General features: G+C 45.8%; 1 protein-coding gene across 3 annotated transcripts in view; it reads left to right on the top strand.

Annotated features, from left to right (window-relative positions):
* The window catches only part of LOC118396663 (breast cancer anti-estrogen resistance protein 1-like), a 166,187-nt gene that overhangs the window by 135,674 nt on the left and 18,217 nt on the right, over positions 1 to 12,296 (top strand). The window lies entirely within an intron of this gene.

Below are 12,296 nucleotides of genomic sequence, written 5' to 3'. Positions count from 1 at the left end.
GCTGCCTGTAGGTATACCTGCTGCCTGTAGGTATATCTGCTGCCTGTAGGTGTAACTGCTGCCTGTAGGTATATCTGCTGCCTGTAGGTATATCTGCTGCCTGTAGGTTTAGCTCTCACTGAGCACTGGGACATTATCTCTTCACCCATCTAGCACATAAATATACTAAATATGGTAGCTCCAAATATGGTAGCACCTTACGTGTACGTGTGAGCACCCACATATATGTGAACTTGCAGGCACGTATGTGTGTGTGTGTGAGAGGGAGAAAGAGAATTGAACTGAAAGAGAGAGTGAATGTGAGGAGGGAAAAGAGAGAGATACTGTAGATGGATGTTCACGGCGAGGAGGCACTCTTCCGCAGACTGGAGCATCCGTCTAAAAGCAGTGCAGCTGTCAGTCCGGGGTTTGGAAGTGTGCTCATCCATAGAGATGAGATGGGTGCTTTGTATTCCCGTTATTGCCTCATGGGCTTGTAATTTTGTGGCCTTCTTTAGCTGTAAACCCACATGTTTCTATATGCCCTGCCTCTCTCTGTACCTCACTCCCACACTGCCCCTCTCTGTACCTCACTCCCACACTGCCTCTCTCTGTACCTCACTCCCACACTGCCTCTCTCTGTACCTCAACCCCACACTGCCTCTCTCTGTACCTCACTCCCACACTGCCTCTCTCTGTACCTCACTCCCACACTGCCTCTCTCTGTACCTCAACCCCACACTGCCTCTCTCTGTACCTCACTCCCACACTGCCTCTCTCTGTACCTCACTCCCACACTGCCTCTCTCTGTACCTCACTCCCACACTGCCTCTCTCTGTACCTCACTCCCACACTGCCTCTCTCTGTACCTCACTCCCACACTGCCTCTCTCTGTACCTCACTCCCACACTGCCTCTCTCTGTACCTCACTCCCACACTGCCTCTCTCTGTACCTCACTCCCACACTGCCTCTCTCTGTACCTCAACCCCACACTGCCTCTCTCTGTACCTCACTCCCACACTGCCTCTCTCTGTACCTCACTCCCACACTGCCTCTCTCTGTACCTCAACCCCACACTGCCTCTCTCTGTACCTCACTCCCACACGGCCTCTCTCTGTACCTCACTCCCACACGGCCTCTCTCTGTACCTCACTCCCACACTGCCTCTCTCTGTACCTCACTCCCACACTGCCTCTCTCTGTACCTCACTCCCACACTGCCTCTCTCTGTACCTCACTCCCACACTGCCTCTCTCTGTACCTCACTCCCACACTGCCTCTCTCTGTACCTCACTCCCACACTGCCTCTCTCTGTACCTCACTCCCACACTGCCTCTCTCTGTACCTCACTCCCACACGGCCTCTCTCTGTACCTCACTCCCACACTGCCTCTCTCTGTACCTCACTCCCACACTGCCTCTCTCTGTACCTCACTCCCACACGGCCTCTCTCTGTACCTCACTCCCACACTGCCTCTCTCTGTACCTCACTCCCACACTGCCTCTCTCTGTACCTCACTCCCACACTGCCTCTCTCTGTACCTCACTCCCACACTGCCTCTCTCTGTACCTCACTCCCACACTGCCTCTCTCTGTACCTCACTCCCACACTGCCTCTCTCTGTACCTCACTCCCACACTGCCTCTCTCTGTACCTCACTCCCACACTGCCTCTCTCTGTACCTCACTCCCACACTGCCTCTCTCTGTACCTCACTCCCACACGGCCTCTCTCTGTACCTCACTCCCACACGGCCTCTCTCTGTACCTCACTCCCACACGGCCTCTCTCTGTACCTCACTCCCACACGGCCTCTCTCTGTACCTCACTCCTACACGGCCTCTCTCTGTACCTCACTCCCACACGGCCTCTCTCTGTACCTCACTCCCACACTGCCTCTCTCTGTACCTCACTCCCACACGGCCTCTCTCTGTACCTCACTCCCACACTGCCTCTCTCTGTACCTCACTCCCACACTGCCTCTCTCTGTACCTCACTCCCACACTGCCTCTCTCTGTACCTCACTCCCACACTGCCTCTCTCTGTACCTCAATCCCACACTGCCTCTCTCTGTACCTCACTCCCACACGGCCTCTCTCTGTACCTCACTCCCACACGGCCTCTCACTGTACTTCACTCCCACACTGCCTCTGTAGCTTCTCTTCGTCTCAGCCTGGGTGCCAGAGGAGCTCTTCTCTTCTCTGCCACACACTTTAGGAGTCTCTTTGCTTTCTTTCTTCCCTCCCGTTCTATATCTCTCCTCCTCCCATACCCTCCTTCACTTCCTCTGTCTATGTAAGCGGAGACATCCTCCTGACCACGAAAGCGTTCCTGTCTGATAGTGTGAATGTAGGCAGTGCTCTGCGGCACTCTGGGGTTAATGTCTCCATAGATTAAAAGGGTATCTCTGGGCCTAATTGGTGAGCATTGAGTGCCCTTCTAAAAGGGGCTCTTTGATTCGGCCCACATCACTGCACATGCCCGAGCAGAGAGAGGGAGGAAGGGGGAGAGAGAGATAGGGAGGCCTTGCCCCACGTTGCTCAATTTGTATTTTACCTTTATTTAACTAGGCAAGTCAGTTAAGAACAAATTCTTATTTTCAATGACGGCCTAGGAACAGTGGGTTAACTGCCTTGTTCAGGGGCAGAACGACAATGACAGTCGTTAGACTCCTTGCTCTCCGGGCCTTTCCACTGCAATGTAATGTAGAGCTGGAGCTGAGTGACTGGATAAGCATCTCTGCACGGTGCTCCACCATGCATTCAGAATGTTGTGGCACGGGGACTGTGTGACTGTGACAGTGTATAAATAGAGGCTCCAGATGTGAGCGTCCCTGCCCAGCTGTTCTGGGCTGTGCTCTGGGAAGAGAACACTGGGAGGGTCAGGCAGCTGTGGTTGGAGCTCCAGACAGTCCTCCTCAGCCTGAGCCCATGCTCCAGCAGTAACAGTAGTGCTAGTATAGTAATGACTCAATGCTGGGATGCAGCTTTAATGGCTCTGCCTGTCCTCAGTCATGGCCTTCAATTGGACCCAAGCTTTAGAAGCCCAACTTGAAGTGTGTTTGGTTTGGGACAGCATAGTACTGAAGTGGTTAGGTTAGTCTTTATAGGAACAGAGTTCACTCTTCTAGTCCATGGCATCACCAAGGGAACTGTGTTGGTATGTGGTAACCTCTTGGATGGTGGCTGCTCAGGCATTTCTCTGTGAAGGGTGTTGGTGCATGAGGGTGAGTTGAGGACTGGTGAGCTGTGGGTACATGCCGGTACCCAGGGACGAAGGAGGTAGAGGATGCCCATCTGGCACAGTGGTTCTTACTGTGGGCAGTGGTGTAAAGTAAAAATACTTTCAAGTATTACTTAAGTAGTTTTTTGGTGTAGCTGTACTTTACTTTTTATATTTTTGGCAACTTTAACTTTTTCTTTACTACATTCCTAATGAAAATAATGTAATTTTTACTCCATACATTTTCCCTGACACCCAAAAGTAGTCGTTACATTTTGACAAGAAAATGGTCCACATACAGTTATCAAGAGACATCCCTGGTCATCCCTACTGCCTCTGATCTGGTGGACTCACTAAACACAAATGCTTAGTTTGTAAATGATGTCTGAGTGTGACGCCCTGGCTGTCCATAAATAAATATAAAAACAAGAAAATTTTGCCGTCTGGTTTGCTTAATATAAGGAAGTTGAAATTATTTATACATTTACTTTTGATACATTTTAGTGATTCAATTTACATTTGATACTTAAGTATATTTAAAACCAAATACTTTTACACTTTTACTCAAATAGTATTTTACTGGGTGACTCACTTTTTCTTGAGTCATTTTCTTTTAAGGTATCTTTATTTTTACTCAAGTATGACAATAATTGAGTACTTTTTCCACCACTGACTGTGGGCTCATTGGTCAGTAGCACTGAGGGATCTCTACTGTATAGCCTCTCACTACGGACCCAGGTGAATCTATATGTGAGTCACACACACTGCCTCTGTAGATGTGTGTGTGTGTGTGTGTGTGTGTGTGTGTGTGTGTGTGTGTGTGTGTGTGTGTGTGTGTGTGTGTGTGTGTGTGTGTGTGTGTGTGTGTGTGTGTGTGTGTGTGTGTGTGTGTGTGTGTGTGTGTGCGTGCGTGCGTGCGTGCGTGCGTGCGTGCGTGCGTGCGTGCGTGTGTGTGCGCGTGTTTTTAAAAGCCTTGTTTCTTGCCTGCCGGGTCTCTCCTCCATTACCTGCTGTGGACTCATTTTCTGCTCTGATAGTGTAGAGAAAGGGAGTATGGGAAAGAGGGAGAAGGAGGGAAGGGTAGAGTGAGAGAGTGCAGAGGGAATTAGAGGGGACACAGTGCCCTGAGCAGTGGAGCGCGGGTGGGGTCTTTTTGGACTCTCATGTACAATTCCAGCCCAGGTCCTGTTATCACCTCCCCACAAAGCCTCCATCAGATAGAGGGGAGGGACTGGGGGGGAGTCGATAGGAGGGTAATGAGGGACACGGGGACATAGATCTACCCTCAACATAAACAACAGGTCCCCACAAGCCTCTGTGTTATCCAGTGGCCCTCATCAAAGGGATGGGATATCACAGGAACCAGAGACTCTTTGTTCTGGGCTGGGAGAGTCAAACTGGAGAGAGAGAGAGGCCAGGTCAGAGTGAAGGGACACAGGGTTCAGCGTGTACTCACTCACACACACACACACACACACACACACACACACACTGCATCTCCTCTGTCAACTCGGCACACACTCCTGACTTCCGAGAAGGGTCATTAGTGTGAGGATGTGTGTGTGATTGTGTCCATGTATGGGTTTGTTTGTGAGTGTGTGTGTGTGGTGTGGTGTGTGCGGTTGGACCTATTAGTGAGTAGTAAACCCAGTGGTCTCGGCTTCAGTAGGGGCTCTTTGATGTTTTCACGGTCCTCTCAGTAAGGTCAGGGATAAAATGGACTAACCTTCATTAAGGAGACAGGAAATACATGAAGCTTGAAATAATGGGGACCAAATGCTACTTTGGGCTATGTTCTAATGTCATTCATGTTAAAAACACATCTTATTTGACACGTGCTTCGTAAACAGGTGTAGACTAACAGTGAAATGCTTACAACTGCTCATTGTTAGGCTAACAACATACAGTAGATGCAAACAACATACAAGCATTTCTATTCCCACTTGACTCGCTCTATGTAATCATAGAAAGTAGAGATGAATAGCTTTTCCTGTTCTCTTCTGACCTGTCCTGTGACAGATACCCTATCACTGCCTGGATACCGCTCTCACTGCGTTTCCACGGTAACGCAGTCACGTCCATTCAAATGAATAGGTTGGAGAGAGCAGAGACAGACCTAAGTGTTGTGTTGCCAGGAGATGCTGAAGAAAGATTGTGGCGATTGTGGGGACTGTAGATAAACACACAGAAAGAGAGAGTTGCAGAGAGAGGAGTAGAGAGTGGTGCTCCCAGCCACTCACGCCCTGCCCAGTCATGGCAGCTATGTGTGGCATGCATCCCAGGCCTGTGGGGCTGTTGAGGGGGTCTTTGCGGATTAGTGGTTGGGGGCTCCCTGTCTCCAGGAGTACTGTACCCCAGTCCTGCCAGGCTCACCAGGCTGAACCACACTGGCCCGGGGCATGCCACATGCCGGAGAGCTCCGACACAAATGTGGAGTTAATTAGGCTCTGATTAATCCTGCAGCCTGGACCAGGGAACCAGGGATATGGGGCTGTAAATCTACCACCCTGCGTCAGTGTCTCAACCCCCAACACTGACTCTGCTACAGCCAGGCTTTACTTCTCTGCTCCCATTTACTGCTGCTGCTGCTGCTGGGAGGGATACCAGCTCTCATCTGGGTCACACACCAGCTGCTTTGAAAATGTTAGGTTAAACAACCTTATGTCTGAGGGAGGATTAAAACCTTATTTAAGATCATGCTCGGAATTGAAACCCGATGCCACTACTATATATAGCTGAAGTGGTCTGTTGGAACCTTGTCACATACATTTATAAATGTGCAGTTTACCGTGTACATATAGGATAAAATGACTACCTTTTGGACAGCTTCGATTAACCCTTATTTGACCTTTCCTCTGTCCTGTAATCTGTGCTCTGTGTCTAACCTGTACTGTGTCCAAGCCACATTGCCTCCCTCTCTCTCTCCGCCATCTTGGAGTGGGTGGCGGTGCAGATGAGTTCTCTCTTCTCTGGCAGCCACATCACACTCCAGCTGAGGACCCGGGAGCTGGGTTGCCATGACGCAGCTGCAGCCTGCCATGCCCTGTGCTGCGCTGGGACGGGAGCTGACATCACAGCTGATCATGCCTGTAACCTGTGCAGCTGCGAGGCAGGGGCAACACTCCCCAGTCCCTCATCTATGTAGGGGAAAAGATGAGGAAAATAACATTGAAAAGAGAGGTTTGGAGGGAGTGTCATCATCTGCTGAACAACTGAATGATTCCTCCATGCCAGCAGGACACAGAGTGCCCCCCATCCCCCCTACACATCCCTCTATCCCCCTGTACAAAAAAATGAATGTTCGCAGCTTGTGCCACAGATGGCCTCCCATCAGGCTGAGATGGGGGAGATGGTGGGGGGGTATGTGGAGGAATTTTCCTGCGAGGTCGGCCACCTAATCCTCATGAAGATAAAAAGATTAAGTTACTTCAACTCCCCTCAGCATTTGGACTTTGACCCTTTTTGTGCAATAGCACTCAGAGCTTTGTTATTCATGGTCTAGTCAGGGCACTGTGTTAACTTTACAACACTCTCACGCTGCATGTGAACTGAAATGGGCTTCCTCTGGGAGTAACAGAAACACACATCAGTAGATTCAGACTGCATTTTCTACCAAAACATAAATCTCATTGAATTCTCCTAATCATAGGTATGAAATTATGATTATCAGGTTGCTTGTAACACCTTATCTAATGTGTTTGAATCTACTGTAGGTGTTTAAATGTGGTCATTTGTACCTCTGTTGGTAGAGCATGGTGCTTGTAACTTCAGGGACGTGAGTTTGAGTCCCGGTACCACCCATATGTAAAATGTATGCACGCAGGAAGTCACTTTGGAAAAAAGAGTCTGCCAAATGGTGTTTATAAGCATCAACAAGTTCTTAGGGTATGGGTATTAAAGAAGCCATACAAATCTGAGTTAAATGTTCAAACGTGAGCAGTTTCATTTTAAAACATGTGAGCAGTTTCATTTTAAAACATGTGAACAGTTTCATTTAAAAACATGTGAGCAGTTTCATTTTAAAACATGTGAGCAGTTTCATTTTAAAACATGTGAGCAGTTTCATTTTAAAACATGTGAGCAGATTCATTTTAAAACATGTGAGCAGTTTCATTTTAAAACATGTGAGCAGTTTCATTTTAAAACATGTGAGCAGTTTCATTTTAAAACATGTGAGCAGTTTCATTTTAAAACATGTGAGCAGTTTCATTTTAAGACATGTGAGCAAATTAGTTTTAAAACATGTGAGCAGATTCATTTTAAAACATGTGAGCAGTTTCATTTTAAAACATGTGAGCAGTTTCATTTTAAAACATGTGAGCAGATTAATTTTAAAACATGTGAGCAGATTCATTTTAAAACATGTGAGCAGTTTCATTTTAAAACATGTGAGCAGTTTCATTTTAAAACATGTGAGCAGATTCATTTTAAAACATGTGAGCAGATTAATTTTAAAACATGTGAGCAGTTTCATTTTAAAACATGTGAGCAGTTTCATTTTAAAACATGTGAGCAGTTTCATTTTAAAACATGTGAGCAGATTCATTTTAAAACATGTGAGCAGATTCATTTTAAAACATGTGAGCAGATTCATTTTAAAACATGTGAGCAGATTCATTTTAAAACATGTGAGCAGATTCATTTTAAAACATGTGAGCAGATTCATTTTAAAACATGTGAGCAGATTCATTTTAAAACATGTGAGCAGTTTCATTTTAAAACATGTGAGCAGATTCATTTTAAAACATGTGAGCAGATTCATTTTAACACATGTGAGCAGATTCATTTTAAAACATGTGAGCAGTTTCATTTTAAAACATGTGAGCAGATTCATTTTAAAACATGTGAGCAGATTCATTTTAAAACATGTGAGCAGTTTCATTTTAAAACATGTGAGCAGTTTCATTTTAAAACATGTGAGCAGTTTCATTTTAAAACATGTGAGCAGTTTCATTTTAAAACATGTGAGCAGTTTCATTTTAAAACATGTGACATCCAATGTGGAATATTCATCTCCGTACTCTGACCTTTGTTCACTTGAAAGACCACTTCACAAGGCTCAGCAGAAGTTTTATTTGTCTTTCCTATTGCAGGTGGACTGTGTTCTGAAACGATCTGAATAGACAGACATAGTGTCAGCTGGGTTAGGGGTCAGTGGACTGTGGGTGGTGGGGGGGGTCTACAATCTGTTCCTCTCCTCGGGGTGACCTCTGTTCCAACAGACAGACCTTATGGCCAGCTGCCAGCCCAGTAAAGCAGTGAGGGCTCAGGTCAGAGCGGCACCGCTCCCCATTGTTCCACAACCTCAATGTCTCCTCGTCTTTTAGTGACATCATTATTATGACCTGATAGAATGTTGTGACAGCTGGCTGCTGGGTGTTGTCCCCCCCCAACCACTCCCATTGACAGAAGCCTTTCAACACTATTGATGAGGACTTGGCTAAGGGCCAAAGCCCATATGTGTCCCCTCGCCCTCCCCTCTCCAACACCTTCCTCATTGATAATTCACACTATTGATCACCATTAGTTATGCAGTTCATGGCCTCAGAGGGATCCTCCATTAACGTAGATGAGGTTAAGGGCCAGCTAAGGAGGGCATTGATAGGGCTGGCTCGTTACCATGTGATCAATTACCAAAAACCAATAATGTTGCCCTCTAATCTTTTTAATAGCTTATGGAGGATCTGTCGGTAAGAGCCAGGTTAAGTGATAGATATCTGACTCTCACTTACTGCTGTCAATACTAGTGTGATGCGCCCAGGAACATGATGGTGTGTGTGATCCATATTTCTGTAGTCTGTTTACATTCATGTGAACCAGAAAAACATGCCAGATAATACACAAGTCAAGAATAATAATTATGAATAAACTCAGAATGACATGTTGTCAGTAGTGCTTGCATATTCCATCCCGTCACCTGTCTAGCACAAAGGAACAGGTATGTTCTATGTTGTTGTAAAAGGTAGGTGTTCTTTAGCTCAAGTGGAGCATACAGTACATGTTATGATCTGATCTATAACTCAGTATGAGAGGAGAATGAGTGTTTTGTGGTAGAGAAGGCTGCAGAGGAGGCTGTGCGATATTGTCCTAGGATGTGTTAGATGAAACACCTGCTGTGTTTTTTAAACGTGTGTGAAGCTGGCGAGCTCTGTGGAGAATGGGTTGTCTGGAGAGACGAGGAATTGAAGGCAGGGAAAGGAGGAGAAAGAAAAGGGGGGAGGAGGAGGGAGAGAGAGGGAGAGAGAGGGAGGGAGGGAGAGGGAGGGAGGGGGATGGAGGGTAGGAGGGAGAGAGGGAGGGAGGGGAGGGTAGGAGGGAGGGAGGGAGGGAGGGAGGGAGGAGGAGGGGGGAGGGGGGAGAGGGAGGGAGGGAGGGAGAGAGGGGGAGGGAGGGAGGAGGGGGGGGAGGGAGGGGGAGAGGGAGGGAGGGAGGGGGAGGGAGGGGGAGGGGGAGAGGGAGGGAGGGAGGGAGTTTGCTGTATGGAGAGATTCAAATATGACTTTGATTCAGTTGATTTAATTTGTTCTGGGGTTTTTCCTTAGTCCTATTTCAGTTTATAGGCTGTCAGTTAAGGACATCTACTCAATTTCTTTAGACACTGGTTCTGAATGGGGAACTAAGGGAAGCTGTAGGGGAGGAGATGGAGGAAGGATACAGGGATGAGACATATTAACAGAGGCAGATTGTCAGATTTATTTAATGGGCAATGGCTTAATTACCCGTTTAGCTGGGCTGTCACCTTTCAAGTGGCAGGCAGCCTGACTGGGGGAGCAAATATTATTAGAGGATCCGGGAGAGTTGTGACGTTTCATTAGCAAATAATGTGATTGGTTTCTTAAATCCCAGTCCAGCAGGCTACTGAGGTAACCTCCACAAAGTAGAGCCAGAGAAGGGGAACAGAATCAACAGCAAAGGCAGGTGCATGAGGGTGCTTGCAATTTGTGTATGCAAGTGTTTACAGTTGAAGTCGAAAGTTTACATATACCTTAGCCAAAATCATTTAAACTCAGTTTTTCACAATTCCTGACTTTTAATCCTAGTAAAAATTCCCTGTCTTAGAAATGTGAAATGTCAGAATAATAGCAGAGTGAATGATTTCTTTCAGCTTTATTAGATTTTAGATTTATTCCCAGTGGGTCAGACGTTTACATACACTCAATTAGTATTTGGTAGAATTGCCTTTACATTGTGAAATTATGGCCCATTCCTCCTGACAGAGCTGGTGTAACTGAGTCAGGTTTGTAGGCCTCCTTGCTCACACTCGCTTTTTCAGTTCTGCCCACATATTTTCTATAGGATTGAGGTCAGAGCTTTGTGATGGCCACTACAATACCTTTACTTTGTTGTCCTTAAGCCATTTGCCACAACTTTGAAAGTATGCTTGTGGTCATTGTCCATTTGGAAGACCCATTTGCGACCAAGCTTTAACTTCCTAACTGATGTCTTGAGATGTTGCTTCAATATATCCACATAATTTTCCTCCTTCAGGATTCCATCTATTTTGTGAAGTTCACCAGTCGCTCCTGCAGCAAAGCACCCCCAGAACATGATGCTGCCACCCCTGTGTTTCACGGTTGGGATGGTGTTCTTTGGCCTGCAAGCCTTCACCTTTTTCCTCCAAACATAACGATGGTCGCACCAAAGTACGTTAATCTCCAGGAGACAGAACGCATCTCCTTCCTAAGCGGTATGACGGCTGCGTGGTCCCATGGTGTTTATCCTTGCGTACTATTGTTTGTACAGATGAACGTGGTACCTTCAGGCGTTTGGAATTTGCTCCCAAGGATGAACCAGACTTGTGGAGGTCTACATTGTTTTTCTAAAGTCTTGGCTGATTTCTTTTGATTTTCCGATGATGTCAAGCAAAGAGGCACTGAGTTTGAAGGTAGACCTTGAAATACATCCACAGATACACCTCCAATTGACTCAAATGATGTCAATTAGCCTATCAGAAGCTGTTTAAAGGCACAGTCAACTTAGTGTATGTAAACTTCTGACCCACTGGAATTGTGATACAGTGAATTATAAATGAAATAATCTGTCTGTAAACAATTGTTTCGAAAATTACTTGTGTCATTCACAAAGTAGATGTCCAAACTATAGTTTGTTAGCAAGAAATTTGTGGAGTGGTTGAAAAACGAGGTTTAATGACTCCAACCTAAGTGTATGTAAACTTCCGACTTCAACTGTATATGTGTATTTGTTCATCTGACTATCTAAAATGGACAGTGGATTTATTTTAGTGAATGTGAATTCATATATCGATTACTATTGCTGCATTATAAGCTTGGGCGGTATCCAGATTGTCATACCTTCATACTGGCCTTGTGCCACACAGGGATATTTGGTAATACCGGCACTGAACACAAAGGCCACTATTTTCAGACCCCACTTAGCAATGCTAACAAGTGCATGTAAAATCCCATATAGAATGCTAACTAAATGCTAAAAATGTATTGTGAACATCTTATAAAGTCGCTGACCGAAACTATTTGCAGGACAGACATCCCAGCATATAAAATGTTACACGCAACTCAAAAATGCTACTCACAGTTTGCTGCACACACAAAACAAATATTAGACAGCAAGGCTCTTGATCCAGGAGGGGATTCTCTGCTGTTACCAAGTGAAGCTTCATTTTGGAAGAAGCTAACCACTTAGCTAGATAGCTAACTAACTACAAAATTAGCTAACCAAATGCACAACTGCAGAGCATTTAGAACATTTTAGACAGTTATCTTAATAGTTATAAGATATCTAACTGACAAATATATAGTTTTGAAATCCATACTATAACTATACTGAACAAAAATATAAACGAAACATCTAGAATTTCAACGATTTTACTGAGTTACAGTTCATTTAAGGAAATTAGTCAATTGAAATAAATAAATAATTCCCCAGGCCCAGCCAATCAGAATGAGTTTTTCCCCACAAAAGGGCTTTATTACAGACAGAAATACTCCTCTGTTTCATCAGCTGCTTGAATGGCTGGTCTCAGACGATCCCACAGGTGAAGAAGCCGGATGTGCAGGTCCTGAGCTGGCGTGGTTACAATTGGTCTGCGGGGTGAGGCCGGTTGAATGTACTGCCAAATT

The sequence above is a fragment of the Oncorhynchus keta genome, chromosome 17 (genome assembly GCF_023373465.1).
Source record: "Oncorhynchus keta strain PuntledgeMale-10-30-2019 chromosome 17, Oket_V2, whole genome shotgun sequence".
NCBI lineage: Eukaryota > Metazoa > Chordata > Actinopteri > Salmoniformes > Salmonidae > Oncorhynchus > Oncorhynchus keta.
This window is presented reverse-complemented; position numbering and strand designations above follow the sequence as displayed.